Source organism: Bos indicus, chromosome 4, assembly GCF_029378745.1.
Source record: "Bos indicus isolate NIAB-ARS_2022 breed Sahiwal x Tharparkar chromosome 4, NIAB-ARS_B.indTharparkar_mat_pri_1.0, whole genome shotgun sequence".
NCBI lineage: Eukaryota > Metazoa > Chordata > Mammalia > Artiodactyla > Bovidae > Bos > Bos indicus.
Genome location: NC_091763.1, coordinates 55,115,832 through 55,140,514, shown reverse-complemented (window position 1 = coordinate 55,140,514; position 24,683 = coordinate 55,115,832). Strand labels below are relative to the sequence as shown.

General features: G+C 34.8%; 1 long non-coding RNA gene across 1 annotated transcript in view; it reads right to left on the bottom strand.

The window, feature by feature from the left end:
* Positions 1-2,775: 2,775 nt before the first annotated feature.
* The window catches only part of LOC139182714 (uncharacterized), a 45,764-nt gene continuing 23,856 nt past the window's right edge, over positions 2,776-24,683 (bottom strand). Inside the window, exon 2 of the long non-coding RNA XR_011566244.1 lies at positions 2,776-4,640. This is a non-coding gene — a long non-coding RNA (uncharacterized lncRNA). The remainder of the gene's footprint in view (positions 4,641-24,683) is intronic.

The following is a 24,683-nucleotide window of genomic DNA, read 5'->3' as shown; positions in this document are numbered from 1 at the left end:
GCCACATGCTCTCAGAGCACTTATTAAGCTCTCCTAAGTTCTTTACCACCATGATTCATAAAACATGTACACTGATATTACTCAGTCCCTTACATAATAGACATTAAATAAATATTTGTTGAATAAATGAATGAATGAATTATCCTTGACCTAGTGGAGGTAAACCAAAAACTCATGCTTAGCTGATGCAGGCTCTGGAGATTATAGTTGTCCCTTGGTTCCCACAAATACCAAAATGCAAGGATGCTCAAGTCTCTTATATAAGACAGTGTAGTACAGTGAGTCCTTCTTATCCACATATTCTGTATCTACGGGTATGGAGAGCCAACTCTACTTCAATAGTTTTGTTTTTTTTTAATCAGAGGCCTTTTTTAAGAAGTTCTTTTCCTTGACCTAGAAATCCCAGTTCTAGGAATTTATTTAAGGAAATAGCTGAGCAAGTGCTCACTCATAAATGTAGAAGGATAAGTAATATCTAACATTAAAATGAAAATCATCTATGTCCAAAATAATAATGGATTGTTTTTAAAAGTATGGTTCATTCACACATTTAGAATACTATTGTCATTAAAATTTTTTTGTAGATGTGTATTCCTTGGTGTAGACATGAGAGTTGAACCAGAAAATGACAACCTGAAAAAGGAAGGGAAAAAAAAAACAACTGTGACTTGCAAACAGATTAACTGTATCAAACTGTGACCTGCAACACAGATAATCTAAGAACAAATAAAATATTGTAACTCATTTTACAGTTTATGTGTCAAGCTAAGGTATCAGTAGCAGTAATACCACCCAGATTCAAATGTTCCAAAGACTGCTGGCTTGTTCAACAAGTCACCTAGTTTATAAATCTGACAATTCTCTGCCCAGATCATGCTCACTAACTTCTGCCATGAAGCCATCATCCATGGCTAACTCTAGTTTCTGAAATGCTGTAAGTATTCTTCCTTAACTGACCCCTTTTTTGAGTCAGACTAACACTCTGTAAAAATAATGTCCCTTTCTTAGCATGTTTATTTACCAAACCCATTTTTGTATATCTAACAGTTTCCCTAGTGGAATAACCAAAGAACTAAATTTGCTATTTTTTTTTTCTCCTTTGTTTTCTCCTTTTACTACAGCATAGAAACACTTTAGTCTGAGTATTTTCTTGGATGCTACCACCTTACCTTTATTGGGGATATAATTTTTGTCAAATTTTTAAAAATTATAGCATAAGTTGTTTCAACTTATGAAAATTTTTAAAATTTCAGCAACTTAAGTTGTGCCAGAATTGTAGATCTTATCAGTTTTTTTTCATTCCTAGATAATATAAATACAGCTGACCCTTGAACAACAGCAATTTGAATTCTATGTGTCCAATTATAGTCAAATTTTTTTCAATATATACATGCAGTACTACACTGGCCTGAAATTGGTTAAACCCATGAATGAGGAGCCTAGGAGACCAAGGACTGACTATGAATCTTGAGTATCTGCAGATTTTGGTTTCTGCGGCAGGTCCTTGAACTAATACCCCATGGATACATAGAGACAACACTACATCTAACTTTAAAAGGAGTTTCCTAAAAAATATTCTTTTCATATATCAAAATAATTAAAAAGTATTTCAAAAATAAAACTTGTATGCCATCTGAGGCTTCATTTATTCTGGTCTACCATATAGTTCATAAGGATGAGCTTATTTGCAAGTTATTTTTACTAGTTTCAGTTTGCCCAGATCCTTAAAACTTGAAGTATTTCTTTGTGGAATACTATGAATAGAGATTTCCAAAATATTTTGAATGAAATATAACCAAACTTTACAAGATAAATTCATATTAAAGTTAAATATCTTTTTACAACATCTAGTTTGACTGAAATAGGTATTCAAAGACTTTAGTACTTCTAAGATCCATTTGATGATGATTATCACTGGGCCGGAAGAAGCACAAGCTGGAATCAAGATTGCTGGGAGAAATATCAATAACCTCAGATATGCAGATGACACCACCCTTATGGCAGAAAGTTAAGAGGAACTAAGAAGCCTCTTGATGAAAGTGAAAGAGGAGAGTGAAAAAGTTGGCTTAGAGCGCAACATTCAGAAAACAAAGATCATGGCATCTGGTCCCATCACTTAATGGAAAATAGATGGGGAAACAGTGGAAAAAGTGTCAGACTTTATTTTGGGGGGCTCCATAATCACTGCAGATGGTGATTGCAGCCATGAAATTAAAAGGCGCTTACTCCTTGGAAGGAAAGTTATGACCAACCTAGATAATATATTGAAAAGCAGAGATATTACTTTGCCAACAAAGGTCCATCTAGTCAAGGCTATGGTTTTTCCTGTGGTCATGTATGGATGTGAGAGTTGGACTGTGAAGAAAGCTGAACACCGAAGAATTGATGCTTTTGAACTGTGGTGTTGGAGAAGACTCTTGGGAGTCCCTTGGACTGCAAAGAGATCCAACCAGTCCATCCTAAAGGAGATCAGTCTTGGGTGTTCATTGGAAGGACTGATGCTGAAGCTGAATCTCCAATACTTTGGCCACCTCATGTGAAGTTTGACTCATTGGAAAAGACTGATGCTGGGAAGGATTGGGGGCAGGAGGAGAAGGGGACGATGGAGGATGAGATGGCTGGATGGCATTACTGACTTGATGGACATGAGTTTGAATGAACTCCGCGAGTTGGTGATGGACAGGGAGGCCTGGCGTGCTGCGATTCATGGGGTCGCAAAGAGTCGGACACAACTGAGTGACTGAACTGAACTGAACTGAGCAGGGAGACATCACATACTGACAGTCTGAGCTATTATTTTATTCAATATTAGCATCATCACATTTTGTTGTTCAGTTACTTTTATACTATAACTAACTAACCTTTAATGTTTTATGAGCTTCTTTATTCTGCTAAGAATACAATGGTTGGATAGCATCACTGACTCAATGGATATGAATTTGAGCAAACTCCAGGAGGTAGGGCTTCCCAGGTGGCTCAGAGTGTAAAGAATCTGCCTGCAATGCAGGAGACCCAGGTTTGATCCCTGGCTCGCAAGATTCCTTGGAGAAGAAAATGGAAACCCACTCCAGTGTTCTTGCCTGGAGAATTCCATGGTCAGAGGAGCCTGGTAGGCTACCGTCCATGGGTTGCAAAGAATCGGACATGACTGAGTGACTAACACACATGGGAGATGGTAAAGGACAGGGAAGCCCGGTTACAAAGAGTTGGATATTACTTAGTGACTGAACAACAAGAACACAATATAATTACTTTCTCAGTGTACAATACAGGATTGTGAACTGTAGGTTCTATGCTGTACAGCAGATCTCTAGAACTTACTCATTTTATATAACTGAGACTACACCAACTGGACAGCAACTCCTTATTTTCCCACCCTTCAATCTCTGGCAATCACCATTCTACTGGTGTTTTATATGACTGTTTTAGATACTTCATATAAATAGAATGATGCAGCGTGTGCCCTTCTGTTATTGGCTTTTTTCATTTAGCATAACCCTGCATGTTCATCTATGTTGTTGCATATGGTTGGATTTCCTTCCTTTTTAAAGCTGAATACTGTTACATCATATATATGTACCATATTTTCTTCATCCAATCATCTGTTGTTGGACATTTCAGTTGTTTTTAAACTTGGTTATTTTAAATAGTGTTGCAATGAACATGAGGTAAGAATACCTTTTTACGTTAGAGTTTTCATTTCTTCTGACAAATACTCAGAAGTAGAATTGCTAGATCGGCTAGTGGTTGTATTTTTAATTTTTTTGAACTTCTATACTATTTTCTAGTATAGAGACTGCACTGTTTTACATTCCCATCAACACTGTGCTCAATTTAGTAAGGACATAGTTTGCATTGTTCTGTGTTTCACAAAGGTTTGTCTTCACATTATTATCACAAATGAGTAATATTATTTATATTTACTCTTGTTTAGTTTAACTGAATTTATAACAGCAGTAAAAATAAGATCTGTTGCTTTGCCTCAGACAGAATGAATTAACAAACATTCAGTTTGATTTCAATAACACGATATAAATAAAGATATTATTCAAATTAAATTAACTGATCCTCTACTTGGTGCATTTGATAATAGTGGAAAGAAAAAACTACTGCAAAATTTTACTTCTGGCAATTAAATTAACATATTAAAATATATTGATGCAGTTTTTACACATACATGAAGAAACTTGACTTGAAAATGAGTGAAGTCAATTTAGGAAATAGTAATTTTATCTACACGAAAAGTCAGTATTTGTAGAGTGACACATAATCTACCTTCTGCATCTGCACATCTTAAATCGTCACCTTTAGTCTTCTCTGATTAACTACTGAGTTTTGAGTAGATTTTGATACTTCTTCAGCAGATTTATATCTTCTGGCTTTCTTGTGGTTGTTATTATTACTAGGGTCTCTAGAAAGAAAGTGAAGTTGCTTAGTTGTGTCCAGCTCTTCATGACCCCATGGACTGTAGTCTGCCAGTTTCCTCTGTCCATGGAATTTTCCAGGCTAGAATACTGGAGTGAGTTGCCTTCTCCATTTCCTTCTCCAGGGGATCTTCCTGACCCAGGGTTCAAACCCAGGTCTCCTGTATTGCAGGCAGACTCTTTACCATCTGAGCCACCAGGGGAACCTTAGGATCTCTAGAGTGAATGACAAATATTAAAACATTTATCTTGCAAATCACACACTTCATCATCAAACTTACTGAGAAATAGAAGTGTAATACTTAACATTTTATTAAATATGTACTTTTTATGTTGAGTTCATTGAGCAAAAATGGTTTGTTGACAAAATTTAAAAATCAAACAACAAACAAATAGTTGTAGATTTACATTGTGTAATAAATTACAAAGCAAGCAAGAGAGTGCAGACTACTCTATATGTCCAAAAGAGCAGGACTTCTCAGTCTCTTATCTCCCATTTTACAAACATCTGTTATATAATCTCAGTTGAACCCAGTGATTTACAGCCTGAGGACACTGTGCCTCTCACAGGCCATGGAAAAACTGGCTGTTGCACCAAGTGGCTGGCAGGGACCATAATTTAATATTTCACAAACACAAAATACCAGAAGGTGTCAGTTGTTCTTCGTTCCTAATGTCAGAATACAAGCTTTTATACTGTATGTTTCTAATATTTACTTATGTTAGTATATATAAGTCAACTTCATTCATTTTAACTGCTGTAGGATTTCCATAATTCTATAATTTGCATTTTTCATTCAATACTGTTTTAAAATGATACATAAATCATGATACATTCTGTAGAATTTTAAAACATATAAATCAGTTTTATGCTTTGGTGAAAGATAAAAACATATTTGGTAACCATAGAAACAATGCAGGCAGGCAAGTTATACTTCAGGATAGTAATAGAAACTGTAAAGGAAGGTGAGCGAATAGGGATAGGGGAGCGATACGAAGAACCATGAACTGCTTATTTAATATTTTATTTAAAAAAATAAAATGAAAATGAAGGGGAAGCAATCTGAAGCACATATAACAAAAGGCAAAACCAATACAATATTGTAAAGTTAAATAAAATAAAATTTAAAAAAAAAAAGAAAAAATCTGTTTAACCTGAGTGGTAGGCACATGGACGGAGAAGGCAATGGCACCCCACTCCAGTATTCTTTCCTGGAAAATCCCATGGATGGAGGAGCCTGGTGGGCTGCAGTCCATGGGGTCGCTAAGAGTCAGACACAACTGAGCGACTTCACTTTCACTTCTCACTTTCATGCATTGGAGAAGGAAATGGCAACCCACTCCAGTGTTCTTGCCTGGAGAATCCCAGGGATGGGGTAGCCTGGTGGGCTACTGTCTATGGGGTTGCACAGAGTCGGACACGACTGAAGCGACTCAGCAGCAGCAGCAGTACGCACATGGATGTTTTATTACTCCCTATGATTTGCTAAATGTTCATGTGGGAGACCTGAGTTTGATCCCTGGGTCTGGAAGATGCCCTGGGGGAGCCTGGCGGGCTTCAGTACATGGGGTCACAAAGAATCAGACATGACTGAGAGACTAAACTCTCACTTTCTTTATGATACTTTAATGGATTTAAAATGCTTTGATATGAAAATTTTAAATTACCCAAATAAAAAATGAAACAGTATCTTTTAACATCTTTCTGTATGATAGGATGAAATTAGTGACCTTTAAAAAATTATCTACCCTCTCTCCATTTTGAACTTTAGCTTTTGTTTTAAATCCTGAATATTAGATGGCAATTTTCTCATTTAATGATGCTTCAAAAAATTTAGTACTATCAGTTGAACAACTGTTTAAATGGTTTTAGTGAATGCCACTAACAATTTTGCACCACAAGTTCTCTATTCATTAGTTTTTAGTTTTGAAATCATTGATGAATAACTTAAATTTTTTGATGATTTTATTTTCTGAAATAATTCATTGTCAGTATATTTTCTAAGTCCTTGATTTATGAAATTATCTTACTGTCTTATATGTATAGTAATTTGGCTAAATATATCATTCATGGGTTAAATCTGCCTCCTGAGAAATCTGTATGCAGATCAAGAAGCAACAGTTAGAGCTGGACATGGAACAACAGACTGGTTCCAAATCGGGAAAGGAATACATCAAGGCTATGTATTATCACCCTGCTTATTTACCTTATATGCAGAGCACATCATGCGAAATGCTAGGCTGGATGTAGCATATACCGGAATCAAGATTGCCAGGAGAAATGTCAATAATCTCAGATATGTAAATGACACCACCCTAATGGCAAAAAGCAAAGAACTAAAGAGCCTCTTGATGAAAGTGTAAGAGGAGAGTGAAAAAGTTGGCTTAAAACTCAACATTCAGAAAACTAAGATCATCATCTGGTCCCATCACTTCATTGAAAATAGATTGGGAAACAATGAAAGCAGTGACAGACTTTGATTTTCAGGCTCCAAAATCAGTGCAGATGGTGACTGCAGCCATGAAGTTAAAAGATACTTGCTCCTTAGAAGAAAAGCTATGACCAACCTAGACAGCATATTAAAAAGCAGAGACGTTACTTTGCCAACAAAGGTCCGTCTAGTCAGAGCTATGGTTTTTCCAGTAGTAATGTATAGATGTGAAAATTGGACTATAAAGAAAGCCTGAGCACAGAAGAATTGATGCTTTTGAACTGTGGTGTTGGAGAAGACTATTGAGAGTCTCTTGGACTGCAAGGAGATCCAACCAGTCCATCCTAAAGGAAATATTCATTGGAAGGTCTGATGTTGAAGCTGAAACTCCAGTACTTTGGCCACCTGATGCAAAGAACTGACTCATTGGAAAAGACTCTGATGCTGGGAAAGATTGAAGGTGAGAGGAGAAGGGGATGACAGAGGATGAGATGGTTGGATGGCATCACCAACTCAATGGACATGAGTTTGAGTAAACTCTGGGAGTTGGTGATGGACAGGGAAGCTTGGCGTGCTGTAGTCCATGGGGTCACAAAGAGTCAGACACAACTGAGTGGCTGATCTGATTAATGGATTAAGATACTTTCTCGATGCTGTACATGTTGACCATTGTTGACTAACATTTAGAAGCATTAAGCCAGTGTGATTTTTGTTTCTTAGATTTCTTAGTTTTTTGTCTATTACTTATAGTCCACGTTCTCTTATTTTTCAATTAAAAACATTTTCCTGAATTGTCACTGTTGTTGTTCAGTCACTAAGTTGTGTCTGACTTTTTGTGATCTAAACAATGGTGAACGTTTTTGATATGTTCAGCTTTGTCTGTTTCATCTCCAAGATGTTTTCTTCAGCTATGTTTTGAATATTTATTCTGTTTAAGTGTTTGGCTTCTTAAGGCTATAAATAAATAATTTTATGTTAGATTTCGATTATGTTATCTTCCCATGGACAATATATTTCATTAATGTTTTAACTCATCTTCTATTCTCCATCTTCTGGTTGAACTCCTCATGTTCATATTCCACATCACTTTACTTTTTTCCCTATGTCAGTATTGTTATTTATTACCTCCAAAGCAATTTTTAATATTGATATTGTATTCTTGTATTCTTGAAAATTTGTACTATAATCCTTGAAGCTTGTCTTATTTTCATCTCAGTCCTTGCGTCTCAGCTCTGGTGTTCCTAACATAACTGTTAGTAGTATTATGTCAGTAATACTCTTACTCCCGCTTAGTCTCTGTTTGGTTGCTATTAACATCTTTCTCATAGATCCTCACTCCTGAGATGGAATGGAGAGTGGCTGTTATTGTTAGACAGTACCCAAATTTTCCAATGTCTTCTGGCATTTACTGCTATACCCTTACTGACCAGATGGAATCCTTTGCTGTCCATATGAAAGTTTTTGGGTACTTTAAAGCAGTACAGCTGGTGAAACTTTCCCACTCCAATTATGACTTGTTCCCAGGTTTCTGTCTCTTCCCTCATCTATGGAGACTATGCATCCAAAAGTGTAGCATGCCAATTCTAGCAAACCTCCATGCCATTCATTGGCAAATAGAGTATCTAAATCGCTATGGAAAGGTAGGTAATAATGGGTTGTGGGTGAGTACAAGGGTAAACCAAATCTTCATGCAGTTTTAAGTAGGTGAGCCAATTATCTCTTTAGATAGGTGCCAAATACATCTATTTTAAAATGAAATTCAGAGAAAATAGAATAGTTAAAATTTCTACCTACCTACCTCTTAACTAGCAGGCTCGTATGTTTCAGAGAATGTGCCAGCCAAGTTTATGTTTTTTAATTAACTCTTTGGTATTTTTGTTAAAATAGAAGTTCCTTTTAGATTTTAGCATTCTAGCTTCTATTTTTTTTTTTTTAACAAATTCACAGTGAGTGCTGGGAAATTCAGAGTCAGAGATTAGCAATTTGACACCTTCCTATACAACAAAGGGAAAATATTAATTATTCAAGTAATTTTGCATATGTTTAAAAAATAACTGATATACATTAAAAGTAAATTGGTCTGAAAACAGTATTTTTAAATAGTTCCTTCAAATCAAATATTTCTTCTCTACTTATATATTTGAAACATGACCAAATTATGTTTTTTGGTTCTGTAACAATAGATATTCAAAGTTGTAGAAAAAATTATTGGTGAAAATCTGTGAAAGGTGAAATTCACTGTTTGGTTAAAATTATACAAGTGTTTAAGAATATTAGTAACTTGTATTTTCATAGTAATAGTTACGGTCATATCATTCACATAGGTATATAAATATATAGATTTGGAGGGATATATATTATAGACATACATATATCATATCTATATCATAGTCTCTATGAATTTCACAACCATGGGCATTTTATAATTCAGTTCAATTTGTCAAAGGTATTGAGCAGAGACTTCCCTCATGGATCAGTGGTTAAGACTAAACACTTCCAGTGTGGCTGGTATGGGTTAGATCTCTGGCCAGGGAACTAAGATCCTGCATGCCACACCATGTAGCTAAGAAACAAAAATAAATTAACTAATAGAAAAAGGCACAAACTGGAATCAAGATTGCCAAAGAAATATTAACAATCTTAGAAATGCAGATAATACCACTCTAATGAAGGAAAGTGAAGAGGAACTAAAGAGCCTCTTGATGAGAGTGAAAGAAGAGAGTGAAAAAGCTGGCTTAAAATTCAACATTCAAAAAATGAAAATCATAGCATCTTGTTCCAAAACTTCATGGCAAATAGGTGGGGATAAATGTAAACAGGGACAGACTTTATTTTCTTGGGCTCAAAAATCACTGCAGATGGTTACTGCAACCATGAAATTGAAAGACGCTTGCTCCTTGGAAGGAAAGCTATGACAAACATAGGCAGGATATTAAAAAGCAAAGACATCAAATCAGTTGGCTGGCTAAGGTCTGTACAGTCAGAGCTATGGTTTTTCCAGTACTCGTGTATGGATGTGACAGTTGAACCATAAAGAAGACTGAGTGCTGAAGAATTGATGCTTTATAATTGTGGTGCTGGATAAGACTCTTAAGAGTCCCTTGGACAGCAAGGAGATCAAACCAGTTGATCCTAAAGGAAATCAACCCTGATTATTCATGAAAAGGACTGTTACACTTAAAAATATTTTAATTGGAGAAGCAATTGCATTAATCCCTCTGCAGGGCACCAGAGGCTTGGACTAATTTGCCATCAGTTGAAATGAAAATAAATGAATGGATTTGAGACTATAATTTAGAAATAAAGTAATAGAAGCTACAGGAAATAAAGATGGATTGCATGTGGGAGAGGAATAGTAATGAGGATATTTTTTTTAAGTTAGCTTTAATGGTATTGACTATAACATGGTTTACTAGTAACTATTTTCAGACCAGACCAGATAAAAAGACAATTTTACCCTTCTGTCAGCAGTTATTTTTCATTTCTAAATAGTCTTATGGACTCTGTGGGAGAAGGAGAGGGTGGGAAGATTTGGGAGAATGGCATTGAAACATGTGAAATGTCATGTATGAAACGAGATGCCAGTCCAGGTTCAGTGCACGATGCTGGATGCTTGGGGCTGGTGCGCTGGGACGGCCCAGGGGGATGGTATGGGGAGGGGGGAGGGAGGAGGGTTCAGGATGGGGAGCACGTGTATACCTGAAATTTTTTTAATTTTAAAAATTAAAAAAAAAAAAAAGATTTGAGAGCTTCTAAATATTCTTTTTTTCATTTTAGTGCTTTTGTCATTTTATTTGAATGTTATTCTTCTGTGTAGGGTAAAATTGGAGAGGAGATAGCAAAATTTAATTAGTGAAGCTCCCCACCAACACCATCGCAGCAGTTCACACTAGAACTCAGAATGAAAGTGCCAGATATTACATAGAAAATCAAGGAAATTTTCAAATGAGTCTTCAAATTCAAAACTACTAGAGAATTTAGTTAAGCTTTGAAAGTGAAAGTGAAAGTGTTAGTCCCTCAGTTGTGTCTGACTCTTTGAGACCCCATGGACTGTAGCCCGCCAGGTTCCTCTGTCCACGGAATTCTCCAGGCAAGAATATTGGGTTGGGTTGTTACTCCCTTCTCTGGGGTCTTGCCAACCCAAGGATTGAACCTTAATCTCTTGTGTCACCTGCATTGACTTTGGTGTGACCTTAAGTTTCATTTCATATAACTCTAGCTATTAAAAATATTTAAAGTGTTTGATCTTACTTCTTAATGAAATTGATTCAGATGAGAGTGATCAGGTGAAGTTTTTGAGGCCTGAAGCTGTTAGACCTTAGATTTGTGTGTCACAGCTGATGAAAGAGCTGTTTCTCAAACAATTTAATGTATTTCACTCAAATTTGCTGTGAGACCTTTAGTTGATCATATCAAAATAGGAATGTTCTCCCTTTCACTTTGCCAGGGTACTTATGAACAGCTCAAGATGCACTCTGACATTAAGGGCAGCAGTTGTCTTGTCCTGCTGTAGTAGAAGAAATGTTGGAAGGACCAGAAGTAGATCCTCTTGACCAGTGCATTTGCTGAAGTCTAAGATGTGTCCCAGATTGGTGTTCCAGATGAGCTCTGGCTAAGACTGATTCTTCAACTTACATAAATGTCTTTGCAATATTTAAGAAAGTGGGAGACTGTGCTATATAGGATTGACCAAGCAACTGGAAACTCTGAGCCTAAGTGCTAAAATATTATATCTGTAGTTAGTATTGGAGAAGCTAGGAGCAATTTGATTTCACCAATACAAATAGAGAATCTAAAAGGTACAAAGGGTGTGTTTAATAAAATACTTTAATTCACCTGAACAAATATTAGTATTTGTTCATCAGTTTTAAGAGATACATAAAATTTTTTTTCTTCTTAATTTTATGATTTTAATTTTTATAATGAACATAAATTAAGATGATATTCATGATGGAGTTTTTGTTAGCTGATTTTCTTTCAATTTTTTGGAGTAAACATTTTTATTCATTTTTGTTTAATTTCTGTGATAGAAAAAATTAGTAGTTTTATTATTAATTTCTCTGTGGATATTTGAAAACCACTTATACTCTTGTTTTAATTTACAATATGGTATAAAACAGAAATTATTACTTCATCTTGATTTTAAATGTATCTGTGCTTTACAGATTTTGAATGACTTACAGGGGAAATAAGACTGAGTACTTAGAGTATTTGTCATATTTAAGTGGAACAGATATTGAATGTTCTTGAAAGACTTGGGCACAAGGAAATATAGTGTACTAATCAGCAAATTGCTTCTTAGTTATTCTTAAAAGAAGCATATGTGCTACCAAGGCTTGTCAGGAAATAATTTACATAGTCTTCTACAGCACTGTGGAGAAGGAAATGTCAACCCACTCCAGTATTCTTGCATGGAGAATTCCATGGACAGAGGAACCTGACAGGCTGCAGTCCACGGGGTCACAGAGAGCTGGACATGACTGAGTGACTAACACACAGACACACTATAGTGCTGGGGGCTGCTAATTCTCAATAGAAAATCAAAACAGCAAAACAGAAAAAACAGATTAAAATGAACACAAGCTTTTAAAAAATAAGTTTTCCATTGAAAATACAATGGTTAATATTTTCTAATTGTGGTTGATATTTACAAATGCAAGTGAAATTTAAAACTAAATGAATCTTCATCAATCATTTTTGAAATAGGTTACCAACCAATGAAATAGAGATAAAATATATGATTTTTAGTTTAAAAATTGCTTTAAAATATATGTACATTTAATATAGAAAATTATAACAACTGGAGAAAGTAAAACATTTTAATATTAATTTCTTAGTTTATTTGAAAATGTTGTTATAAACTGTCCATTTTTTCTATAATTACATGCACAAACCAGTTTGCTTATATTGTTACAAGTTTAAGTAATTTTTTTAATCACTTTTTCTATTTATTTATTTTTTACTTTACAGTATTGTATTGGTTTTGCCATACATCAACATGCATCCACCACGGGTGTACATGTGTTCCCCATCCTGAACCCTCCTCCCATCTCCCTCCCATATCATCCCTCTAGGTCATCCCAGTGCACCAGCCCCAAGCTTCCTGTATCCTGCATCTAAACCTGGACTGGCGATGCATTTCTTATATGATATTATACATGTTTTAATGCCATTCTCCCAAATCATCCCACCCTCTCCCTCTCCCACAGAGTCCAAAAGACTGTTCTATATCTGTGTCTCTTTTGCTGTCTCACATACAGGGTTGTCGTTACCATCTTTCTAAATTCCATATATATGCGTTAGTATACTGTATTGGTGTTTTTCTTTCTGGCTTACTTCACTCTGTATAATAGGCTCCAGTTTCATCCACCTCATTAGAACTGATTCAAATGTATTCTTTTTAATGGCTGAGTAATACTCCATTGTGTATATGTACCACAGCTTTCTTATCCATTCATCTGCTGATGGACATCTAGGTTGCTTCCATGTCCTGGCTAATATAAACAGTGCTGTGATGAACATTGGGGTACATGTGTCTCTTTCAATTCTGGTTTCCTCAGTGTGTATGCCCAGCAGTGGGAGAAGTAATGTTTTCATTGAGATTCACTTTCAATTCAAATTGGTTATACTAATGAGTGCCTACCATGTAAGAAATCATGCTACAAAAATGTTTTGCATGTTAGAACAATTAACAGACCCAAAACAACTCTAAGAAACTAATATGACTTTCATTTTTGGCAGTGCGAAATCCGAGGTCTTGTCGAGCTAAATAACGACAAGCGTATAACAGATATAAACAGTCAAAGCAAGAACTAGAAGCACATTTTCTGATATACTGTGGTTTTCTAAAATTGTAGTAAATAACTCAAATTTTAATATTTTGATGAAACTGTAGATGCAGATATACTGTTGAGCATTTTTGTAAACTGTAACTCTCTATCTTCAGCACTTTGGATGGGTACAACTGGTGTTAATAAATCGAGATGAATAAACATAGTACTAGGATGAGCTCAGCATATTAGGACAAGCCAAATGCCAGAACAGTAGATGCAGTTTTTCTTTTCCATGATTCTTTTTCATATTGTATGATTTTACTGAAAAAAATATTGCAAATTATTTTGAAATATTTGTTTATTTATAGCATGAGAAAATTATTATTTAAATCCTTTAACAGGGCCTCACTTCATTTATTTACACTGAGTTTTAATCATTATCTATTCTTGAATAGACACTCAGTTTAATTAATTTAAAATCATATTTCCTGAATGTAACCATATGTCAAGCACTCTGTGACACACTTCTGAATGTACAAAAATAAGTAAAACAGTTCCTACGCAAGAATGTATTCTGGGGTCACATACAGATTAAGACACCATGAAGTTTAGCAAAGAACAGCTGGTGGGGGAAGAGAGATCTAATCAGATATATCATAAGTCATGAAATCCTAAGATATATTGGACCTCCAGCCCAGCTAGAGTGGAGAGATACTGCTGAGCTCTTTTTATGTTGAAGTAAAATCCTAGAAGGCCATCCTTAAGGTAAAGACTACACATTATTGGTAAGATTAAAGAAAAATGCAAAATAGATCAATTCTAATAAGCATAAAATAAGCTTGACAAAATTTTTAAAAATCTGCTGGTAAACTAACTTCAAGTCAAAATAAAATTCAAAACACTTAAAAAGAATACTAAATAATCAGGACTCTCTCAAAAATAAAATAGAGTTCAAAATTAGCACACAGAGAAAAAGAAGCAGGAAATAGTGCCTTGTAATCAAAATAAAAAGCAGTTAACAGGAAAATAAACAAGTAAGCAAAGTCAGAGCTTAGAATGAACAAAGACTGTCTATAGATATCTACTATAGAACATTCTATCCAAAACCAGAAGAACACATATCTGATTTCAAGTGCAGATGAAACATTCTCTAAGATATATCCCATGCTAAGTCACAAAACAAGTCACAACTAATTTAAGAAGATTGAAATTTTATCAAGCATCTTTTCCAACTACAACAGTATGAAACTAGAAATCCATTACAGGAGGAAAGCTGGAAAAAACAACACATGGAGACTAAACAACACGCTACTAAAAAGCCAATGCGTCAATAAAGAAATCAAGAATAACTTGAGATGAATTAATACACAAACACAGTTTTCCAAAATATGGGATGCATCAAAAGCAATTCTAAGAGGCAAGTTTATATAATCAAGCCTCCCTTAGATAACAAGGAAAATCTCAAATAAGCAACCTAACTACACCTAAAGGAATTAGAAAAATAAGAAGAAACAAAGCCAGGTTTTAGAAGGAAGGAAATAATATCAGAGCACAAATAAATTAAATAGACTTTAAAAAGAAACAGTAGAAAAACTAATGAAACTCATATGATGTTTTTTAAAGATCTAAAGAACTGATAAAACTTTGGCCAAATTCATCAAGGAAAGGAAAAAAAAAAAGAGGGAAGGACCAAAGAAATAAAATTAGAAATGACTTTTTATTCTGATGTCACAGAAATACGAACAATTCTAAGACAATATTATAAACAATGCTAACAAATTAAACAACTTAGAAGAAATTGGTAAATTCCTGGAAACATACAATCTTTTCAGACTATATCAAGAGGAAATAAAAAATCTGGATAGACTGATTACTAGTAATAAAATTGAATCAGTGACCAAAAAAGAACTCCCACCAAACAAGTCCAGGACCAGACAGATTCACAGGGAAATTCAACCAAGTATTTAGAGAAGAGTTAATACTTGTCCTTCTCAAACTATCCCAAAATATTGAAGAGGAGAGAATCCTTCCAAACTGCTTCTATGAGGACAGCATTACCTTGATACTAAAACCGGAGAAAAACACTATAATAAAAGAAAATTACAAGCCAATATCTCTGATGAACATAGATGTAAAAATCCTCAACAAAATATTAGCAAACCAAATTCAACAATACATTAAAAGGATCAAGGTGAATTTATTGAAGGGATGCAAGAGTTGTTTAATATCCCCAAATCAAATAACATGATACACCACATTAACAAAACTAAGGATAAAGATCACATGCGCATTTCAATAGATGCATAAAAATCATTTGATAAAGTTTATCACATCTTCATGATGAAAACTCTCAACAAAGTTGATATAGCAGGAACATACTACCTCAACGTAATAAAAAGTATTTATAACAAACCCACAGTTAACATTACACTCAATGGTGAAAAAGTGAAAGCTTTACCTACAAAATCCAGAACAAAATAAGGATGCGACTTTCACCACTTTTATTCAATATAGAGTTGGGAGTCCTAGCCACAGCAATCAGATGCAAAAAATAGTGATAAAGGCCATTTTTTAAAGGCTTCAATGTAAGACTTGAAACTTCTAGAAGAAAACAGATGGGATGCTTTTTGACATCAGTTTTAGCAATATATTTTTTTAATCTCTTTCCTCAAGCAAGGACAACAAAAAAAATAAACAAGTGGGACTACATGAAGCAAAAAACCTTTTGTACAATGAAAGAAATCATCAATAAGGTGAAAAACTTGCCTACTGAATGGGAGAAGATATTTGCAAATGATATGTCTGATATCACGTAAATGTCCAAAATATGTAAATTACTCATAAACTCAATATCAAAAAACAATCTGCTTAAAAATGGGCAGGGGACCTGAATAGGTATTTTCCCAAAGAAGGCATACAGATGGCCAACAGGCCCATGAGAGTATGCTCAACAATGTCACTAATCATCAGGAAAATGCAAGTCAAAACCACAATGACATATCCCTTCACACCTGTCAGAATGGCTATCATCCAAAACACAAGAAATAACAAGTGTTGGCAAGGATGTGGAGAAAAGGAAACCCTCAGGCACTGTTGCTGGGAATGGAAACTAGTGAAGTCACTATAGCAAACAACATAGAGGGTTCTCAAAAAATAAAAATTTTATTACCATATGATCCAGGAATTTCATGCCTTGGTGTTTATTCAAAGAAATGTAAAACACTAATTTCAAAAGATACACGCACCCCAGTGTTCAAAGCAACATTATTTATATTAGCCAAGATATGGAAACAACCAAAGTGTCCATCAAGATGAATGGATAAAGCAGATGTGGTATATACATACTGTGGAATATTCCTCAGTCATATTAAGAATGATATCTTGTCATTTGCAACAACATGGATGGATCTGTAGGGTATTGTGCTTAGTGAAGTTAAGTCAGGCACAGAAAGACAAATAGTTGTGTTTTCACTGGATCTAAAAGTAAAACAAAAAATATAACAAAACAGAAACAGACTCAAGGACACAAAGAACCAATTAATAGTTGCCAGAGGGGAAGGGATATGAGTAGGGGAAAAATATGTGAATGGGATTAAAAGGTACAAACTAACATTTATAAACTACAAAAGTCACAGGCTTTATTTTATGTAATATACATCACAGAAAATATACTCAATATTTTATAATAAATTTGTGTGACATGTAATCTATAAAATATCAAATCACTATGTTGTATACCCAGAACTAATATAATATTATATGTCACTTATACTTCAATTTTTAAAAAGCCTGCTATTATAAACATTTTAATGATTTAATAGAAAAGATTGATAAACAGATATGAATTGAGCACATAAAAGAAAGCTACAAAAGAACCATACATAAAATTCTAAAAGTGAAAAGTATAATAGTTGAAAATTATTGAATTAATTTTTTAGCCCATAGGACACTACAGTCATAAGATTCAGTGAACTAAGTGAAATTAATAGAAATTATCCTAACCAAGAAAAAACTAAATTACTGAACTCATAGATGAAAGGACATCACTATTGACCTTAAGAAATAAAAAGCATTAAAAAGGAATACTGTGAACCACTGTACGCCTGCAAATTAGATAGCTTATATAAAATTTTAAGGAAAAAATATTAATGCTTATATATATTATATATATCAAAATATTTAGCAACTATGAATATTTTGATTGATATTTTCCTTTTAATTTTTTATTTTGCACAATGAATATGAGTTACTTGTGTTATTAGAAATATTTAGAGGAGATTTAGCAAATGAGGCATGTTAATCTGTTCACTTTTGTGTGCTTCTGTTTGTTGTGATTGGGTTGTTAAGGAAATAAAATTTGATAAAAGTACTGCCTTACAGGAGATCTCTGAGAAAAACTTTACATCCTCTTAATAATGTGTATAACCTATGAAAGCTTATACGTAAGTTTCCATGTATCCATTAAATATTAGTCTATTTCAAGAGTTTAGTGACTTAAGGCTGTAACTCTGGACACTTTGAGACCTATTGGCAGTCTGAATAGTCGCACTTATCTAACCAGAGAGGCAGTCTTTATAAGTGTGAACACACACACCTCATTCTTTCCTTTTTTCCTCGTTTCTAAGTTCGTCTGTAAATAATTGTTATGTTTGAAATCTCAGACAAACTGATAACCCAGAATCCATCTACAGGGAAGTCCCCCTCCCTAATGATTATATTAACTAGATTTGTACTTCTGATGGAAGAACAAATTCCTGACTTGGGTTTTGTATTATCTGAGCTTAGATAATATCTGTTTCAGATATAACTTGAAAATATCTGAGTCATTATCTTGCTTCAAGTTCCATTTCATTGCATTTAAAAAATCACAAACCAAATTACAAAATATTGGGAAATATTTCTATCTTTGATAATGACTTTACTGAAGTTTCTTAATAAACAAGAAACAAGAGAGAGCATAACAAAAATACAGTTCAAAACTTCACAAAATATGCTTTATACATTTCTCTCCAAATTCCATTTCCCTTGGCAACTCCAAAATTTCTTCTTTTTCGTTCTCCTCCTTTCACGCTTTGAGTCAAGTGTACTCCATCTACTCCACCTACTTTTTGATGCCTGCCCTCCCACCTTCTCACTCTCTTCTCTTCCTCAGTGATACCTCCGTGCCTTTTCCAGTGTAAAGCAATTAACGCTCTCGTGTTCTATGTTCTCTCTTCTCTATCCATCAAATCAGCACAATAAAGGCTTAACACTAAGTTGTACAGGTTGAACGGCAGGGAGTGGGCTTGAAAAGATTTTCCTTAAAAATAATATGAATTCTTGTGCTATTTTTTGTAGCCCTGTTACAGTTATTGATTTACATGACCTCTATCAGCCTCTCTCTCTCTCTGTTTATGTGTGTGTGTGTGTGTGTGTGTGTGTGTGTATGGAACTTTATATTTCTAGGTACATAAATAGTGATGAGTTGAATTATCTTACACATATTTTTGACATTCTTCCTTCTCTGGTTTTCAGGCAGTGGGAGGGCAGGTGGTTGGCTACTGTATAATTTTACTGTGTACCCATCAGCAAGTTTCCTCTTACAACCTTGCAATAACCCCAAGTAATTTGGGAGCAATGGAGCAAACATGAATTGAGCCTAAATATAAAAAGGAGAAAGTATTTATTTAATTAATTAATTAATTTATTTGTGTTTTAAGGATAGAGTTATTTACTTTCTACTGCATTGTAATATATTCATGAATCATTAGGTTGGAAGGAAATTTAAAAGGTCATGCAGCCTACCTTTGCTCTGATTCTTACCCAAAGTAATATTATTAAATAAAAATTTGGGGAAAAGGAAAGATATTAATTGACAAGAGCAGTATACTTTCAGTTGGTTTAACTCCTAATTATGTAACATTTCTAATATCAAACAGAGACCATGGTCTTCAAGTCATGTGTTAAGGAAAAACTAATGACACTTAGAGTGATGAAGTTTAGTGATTACAGTAAAAAAGGCGTGTAGTGGAATAGATTAAGGTAAACTTGTATTTATTCAAGATTATATTCAGAAAGATTCCTAAAATGGTAAAACCTTTGTCTTGTGTTCTGGCTTTGTTCAATTAACACTTGTTAAATGGAGCACAAGGTGCCATATGGTGAGGAGAGGTTCAATGACAGATCATAAAAGAAATTCAAATAGAGCAATGTATTACTCATGGGTCCTGGAGGAAGTACATAATGTTTTAAGGGGCTACATGGGGAGGTCAAAGCAGAGTGCGGACAGAGAATAGGACCTGGGGCACATGTCTTAGGGTCCATAGGTAAAATGCTTTGAGATTCCTGGCCTTAAGGTGAATCGGTCAGTTCCAATCGAAAAAGCAGGGTAATGGTAAACTCCACAGAAGTCTTACCTAAGGGTTGTACAGAGGAGGGTGATGATCACAAGGGCTGCTAGAGAAAGTCACTCAGAAACTTGCATTTGCTTGTGACTCTGATTCTGTTATGTGGGGCATGTGTTTGCATGAGGGAGCTAATGTATAATGATGATAATTATTGAATTTACTTTCCACTGAACACCAATACAGTGTGCAAGATCAGGACTGTGATGTTCTGTGTATGCATATTTTAAATAACTGACATTTTTTGAAGTAATGTAATTAAATCATCATACTAAGACTTTTTTCTCTCTGAAGATCATTAAATATGAAGGGCTCATTTATCCATTAGATGCTTAAAAGTGTTGTAAATTATTTTTATCATAAATCTGCTAATTGTTGGACTATGTATCCAGATATCCAAGCAAATGATCCAGACCATTTGGCAATATTATTGTAACATGTGTTTGGGTTTTTTTGTCTTTTTTTTTTCCTATTTGAGATATAGACATTATAGCAGTTTTTTTCCTTCCTTAATATGATGCCTTAAACTATTGCTTCAGAATTGCCTGATATTTTTGTGACAAAATGTAAATTTCTAGACTTCTCAAAGACTTACTAACTCAGAATAATTAGAGGCTGGGAGTTTGAACTCTGTAGTTTTGAACAAACTCCTTGGGTGAAGCTTATGTCTCTAAAGTTTAACATTCTGAAATTTGAAAACTACCACTCTACCTTGTAGCCCGTATTTTGTTTTTTATTTGCAGGATTTATAGATCACGTTGAGTTATTGGTAACTTTGCCTATCTTTAGTGTATTCCATTCTGGAGACTTTGGAAGTAAAATCTGTACTCGAGTCTCACCAATTCCCGCTTGTAAATCTGTCTCACTCACTAGTGAGTATCTGATATTCATATATTCAGAGGATATCAGTGTCTATTAAAACCCATCATTTGTGTTATTAAGCTTTTAGTACAAATATATTGGGCTTCCCTTGTGGCTCAGCTGGTGAAGAATCCGCCTGCAATGCGGGAAACGTGGGTTTGATCCCTGGGTTGGGAAGATCCCCTAGAGAAGGGAAAGGCTGCCCACTCCAGTATTCTGGCCTGGAGAATTCCATGGACTGTATAGTCCATGGGGTCGCAAAGAGTCGGACACGACTGAGTGACTTTCACTTTCACTGTCACAAATATATTAATAGCATCAAAGTTCAAATCATCAAGATGGTCTCTGAAATCTTAGTGGGTTTTTTGTTGTTGTTGTTATATTTTCTTCCAGCAAATTTTTTATATATCATAAACAAGCTGATATTTTAACAAGCTGCCTCATGTTTTTTTGTTGTTGTCTGTTTTAGCAATAGAAAAAGAATTTATCTTTAAGAATATACTGTTCTTTGGTTTTGGAAAGCATGCAGACATCTTGCAAAGAAACATTTTAATAGGCCCTTTAGCTATGAAATAGTAAAGCAAAAATGCTATTCTAGAGGGAAGGAATTTGAGTCAATAAGAAAATTAGCTACTTTCTGTAATAATGTGAAAGACCACCATTATTTTTAACTGGGAGAGAACTCAGCAAATTTTTAGACACCAGTGTGGTTTCAGTATTGGCTAAGGTATTTCCTTCTTAGCTAGGCAAGTTGTTTCTTGCAATGATAGAGAGAAGCAAGATCAAGGAGAAATCTAGAAAGGACATCTCAATGGAGAATCAGGGAAAAGTATGCTACCAGATATTCCAGGTTAAAATTTGCTGTGTGGCATTATGTTATTTGTTTTTTTCCCTCACATCCAAAGACTCCAGTGAAGAATTTTTAATGCCATAGCTTGATAGCAACTCTGCTTTGTGGCTCCCGTAAGGCAAACTGCCATTGTAAGAGGTGCAAGAAGTGGCCCTGTTAGGTGTGTGAAGGCAGGTATCATCAAAAAGCCAGAGTCAATATAAATGATAGAGAATATTAATGACTCCCTGAAAATTTCTAGAATTATGGTATTCTTTGACTCCAAGATGGCGTTATTTTAAGGTGCACTGTTATTTTATATACCACAAAGAAAAAAAAATACTGCCAATTAAGTTATCATACAATTTTTCTTATAACTTACATTTTAACTTTCTACTTAAGTATACTATTGATTCTAGGTTATTTTTTCTAAGCCAGTGATGCTAGTTTTGAAGCTGATACTTTTTATAATCTTGCTGTGGAATTCATTAGGGTTCTGTACAACAAATAGATATCCTATTTCTTCCTCAAATTGTCCTTACATTCAAATGTTCAGAATGTTGAAATGTACATTAGCCAGTTTTGCCACCAGGGATATCTATAAAGTCACACATGTCTTGACAATGATACCTATTTCATAACTGTTGTCTGGCTGACAAAGACTGTAAGATTTCATTGACAGCAGGAAACATCCTACTTCAGTGATCTTAAAGTGTGAACAGTTATGCTCCTCATACTTCATGAAATACAGCACTTAGAGAGATCATTGGACTCCTAGCCTGATTATACAGGGTAGAGTCTTGGGGGCTTCAGTTGAATACTAAAGGAGGAGTATCCTTCTCCTAAGGCTAAAGAATTTGAGAACATACACAATTTAATTGTATTCATTGCAATTTTTAAAATTGTACTTACTAATACATGTATTTTTAAAATGGGACTTATCCTTTTTTCAAAAATGATTTCATCATAAGTGAAATGTCAGCTTGTCATATTAATAATAAATTACTATATCCTTAGTCCTCTAAGGGTCCTTCACCCTTGTTATACTCTACCCTTCTGAGATAAGGAGCAGGAAGGCTTTAAGAACTTCAGCTAATGTAATAATTAGAGAAAGTTGAGCTAATTAAAAATTATGCAGAGACTAAATGACTCTTATGCCTAAATTGTATGAGTTAAGTGGAGGCAATAAGACTTTAAAAAATACAGTATATTCTACTATCTAATTTTCAAATCAAATTAAATACTGAAGCACATGCAAAATTGTATCATCATGTATTTATTTTCTTCCCCTTAGAACCAGAAATTAAAATGTACTTCATAAATGGAGAGACCATGATGGTGTACTTCATAGCCCAACTATGACACTCTGAGCACAGATATTTCTTTAAGAAGTAGTGCCTTACATGATTTATTATCCAAAACATTGAACTATTACCTTTGTCCAGTCTTGCCACCTGGAATGACAACCCACACACACACGATAACAATGACAAATACTACAGAACTGTTGCCTGGCTGTATGATCTAATGTAGATAATCTGGATAAGTTTTCTTAAGGTAATTGAGAACCAAAAAAGAAAGTGTAAATCTGAATTCCAAGATGTTGACTCAAATCTTATATTCTTATTTACAGTGATGTAACTGAATGGCATGCCAAGGTGGTAGGGTTCTTGTGCTTTCATCTCCTACACAAAGACAGTTGATTCAGAGTTTTCTTCATTTCTGGCTGCATGTTGTTTTTATATTCTCCTTCTTTCTCCTCCGTCAGTGTCCTTAAAATATTAAATAATATATACGTAAAATAAGTTTAGCATGAAGCAATCATCAAGATTGGGTTGTATTTGTATAGAGAAAAAAAAACACCAATTTCCCCTGCCTTTCTTTTTTTTCCCTTTAAGTCTTCTGCTAGAGTGATTTTGCAGAAACAAATTGATAGGACTAGAAATAAAGAGTTCGGAGAAGGCAATGGCAACCCACTCCAGTACTCTTGCCTGGAAAATCCCATGGACAGAGGAGCCTGGTAGGCTGCAGTCCATGGGGTTGCTAAGAGCTGGGCACGACTGAACGACTTCACTTTCACTTTTCACTCTCATGCATTGGAGAAGGAAATGGCAACCCACTCCAGTGTTCTTGCCTGGAGAATCCCAGGGACAGAGGAGCCTAGTGGGCTGCCGCCTATGGGGTCACACAGAGTCGGAAACGACTGAAGCGACTTAGCAGCAGCAGAAATAAAGGGTCATCAACATTTCTGCTCAGAACCATCTCATTTAGATTATATGGGGTATTTATTCACATGTAAACTTTCATAAGCAAATTGCATTTTAAGTCTGTGTTTGAAATTATTATTATTACTATAGAATAAATTGTGAGAGGTTCAACATTAGCAATTAAGCACATTCACGAGAATGAAGTGACGATGACAAAGATATATGGACACTATTGTGTGAATAACTTTTAATAGGTCTGGAGAGATGAATTCTGAAACGAAAAACAAGACCCAATTTTGAAAATATTGGAAGGACTATTGAGCTGTGTTACTCTAGGAGACTGTGAGAAGGACAATAGATATATGGGAATCTTAAGGATGTATGCAAGATCTATATAGAAGATCCTTGTTACATTGTCTCAGATTTTACACAGTTATATTTAAGATAGTGAATTGTCTAGTCCTGGAGAATGTTTAGGAAACTCTTAGGCCTCCTTAGAATTTTGTGACTTTCTGTAGTCAAGTTTTCTTCTAATCAGTAATTTGGAATAGATCATCAAGACATGTGTTGAACAGAGCATAGGACAGTCAGTAACAGCATGGGAGATGGTAAGGGCTAAACAACAAACTTTTCCATCAGGGCAGCAGACCCTCATGAGCCCCCAACTCCAAACTCAGTTCTGCCACTAATTTGCTCTGTGACCTGTGCCAGCTTCTTAACATATTTTCACATTAAGTAAAGGCTTTGAATTAACAATCTGTAATTTTCCTTCTA